Below are 2,345 nucleotides of genomic sequence, written 5' to 3' on the forward strand. Positions count from 1 at the left end.
CCATAAAAACCCAGTTACTTTTTTTTTTTTTTTTTCAATGCAGTTTATTCAGGAACATTGAACAATCCTCGGACCCCGGGGAAAGCCAGCCCACAGCTTAAATAGCCTCTGGGTAGCCAACCCAGGCGTGCCACGGGGGCAATGCAATCCCAGTTACTTTTTAAGCTAATTAAAGTTAACAACAACCACAGGAGAGCACTGAACGCAACAGAGACTCACTCTTGCCAATATCAATGCCCTCAAAAGGATTTTTTTCCCTAACTAATGAAAAATACTCTAGCAAGCCTTGCAGATGCCGCTGTCCCCTGTCACCTTTTGCTGCAGCCATGGTCAACCCCATGGTATTCTTCAACATTGAGGCCGATGGCCAGTCTGTGGGCCGCATCTCCTTTGAGCTGTTTGCAGACAAAGTTCCAAAGACAGCAGAAAACTTTCATGCTCTGAGCACTGGAGAGACAGGATTTGGATATAAGGGTTCCTCCTTTCACCGAATTATTCCAGGATTCATGTGCCAAGGTGGTGACTTCACCTGCTGTAATGACACTGGTGGCAGGTTCATTTGCAGGGAGAAATATGAGGATGAGAACTTCATCCTGAAGCATACAGGTCCTGGCATCTTGTCCATGGCAAATGCTGGACCAAACCCGAAAGGTTCCCAGCTCTTTATCTGCACCGCCAAGGCTTGAGTGGCTGGATGGCAAGCTTGTGGTTTTTGGGAAGGAAAGAAGGCATGAACATTGTGGAAGCCATGGAGCGTTTTGGATCCAGGAATGGCAAGACCAGCAAGAAGATCACAATTTCTGACTGTGGACAACTCTAAACTAATTCTTTTGACTTGCGGGCATCTTATCCACCAGACCATTCCTTCTGTAGCTCAGGAGAGCACCCCAATCCCATTTGCTCGAAATACCCTGTGATCTCTGCTCTCACTGAAGTTCTTTGGGTTCCATATTTTCTTCATTCCCCTCCAAGTCTGGATTGCAGAATTAAGTTTATTATTAAATGAATAAAATGCAAATAAAAAACAAATACTCTAGCAAAACAAAAAGTCACATATATATTATACATGTTCTATTAATAATGATTGAATAAAACGCAAATAAAAACAAATACTCTAGCAAAACAAAAAGTCACATATATATTATACATGTTCTATTAATAATGATTGTCTTATTAGATGAGACTTTTAGAAACAGGGGCATTTCTTTCATTAAAAGAATTTGGATTCCCTGTACTCTGCCCAAAGTTTGGCTATGAGTCTCAAGAAGTGGGAGATAGTAAGACCTGGAGAGGACAGGAGCTCCACAAGGACAGCAACAGATTCAAATAGTCTTGGCACAGGGGTCTTTTCTAAAACTGATACTCCAACCGAGGACCACTCATGGTGATGACCTGGAACCCCTACACAGAGGTAGCCTATGGCAGTTCAGTATCCAAGTGGGCTCCATAGTAATGGGGACAGAAACTGTCTCTGATATGAACTGATTGGCCTGCTTTTTGATCATCTTCCCCTGAGGGGAGAGCAGCCTTACCAGGCCACAGAAGACGACAATGCAGCCACTCTTGATGAGACCTGATAGATTAGGATCAGAGAGAAGGGGAGGAGGACCTCCTTTATCAGTGGATTGGGAGAGGGACATGGGTGGGAGGATGGGATTGTGGGGGAAGGAGGGAGGTGCAGGGGGGATACAAAGTGAATAAACTGTAATTAAAAAAATAAAAATAATTAAATAAAAAGAATTTGGATATGATAACTCTGGTGTGATTTTTAATATTTCACAACTCATAAAGGAAGTAAAATGGTTATTGAATTTTGTTCCTATACATGGTATTAATTAATGAGCTATTTATAACATTACCAAGTTTATTCCAAATTTATAGAATTAGAACAAATATTTGTTCAGGCCAGTGAAAAGAAAAGAAACCCTTTAAGATGTCATTCAACATCTTAATCTTCTTGATTTCTCATTCATTTGTCTTAATCCTCATATGTTCTGTCTTCACACTTGATACTTATGATCTTTTTTGGGATATTTTCTTGGCTACTCTAAGGAGAATAAGACTTATTGCAGGATGTGGAGTGGTGGCTCAACCTTTGAGAAATAAAACTGTGGCTGAACTTTCAGCCACATTGAAGAACTGTGGTGCCGAGGTTGCTGCCACGGCCAGGAAACTACTTTGTTAACTGGGAAGATGCCATAAAATTACCAGCTCCTGTCTCCAAGCTTCCTCTCCCACAGTTTATATGGCCTGGTGTCACTTTATTTGTTCTTTTCTCCAGATTCAAATTCTAGTGTTGCCTGAGTGTAGCTGAGGGCAGAACCTAAAACCTAGAAAGCTAATCA

General features: G+C 41.5%; 1 pseudogene; it reads left to right on the plus strand.

The window, feature by feature from the left end:
* Nucleotides 1–326: 326 nt before the first annotated feature.
* Nucleotides 327–969, plus strand: LOC110560614 (peptidyl-prolyl cis-trans isomerase A-like; annotated as a pseudogene).
* Nucleotides 970–2,345: the final 1,376 nt, after the last annotated feature.

This window comes from Meriones unguiculatus, chromosome 6 (assembly GCF_030254825.1).
Source record: "Meriones unguiculatus strain TT.TT164.6M chromosome 6, Bangor_MerUng_6.1, whole genome shotgun sequence".
Lineage (NCBI taxonomy): Eukaryota > Metazoa > Chordata > Mammalia > Rodentia > Muridae > Meriones > Meriones unguiculatus.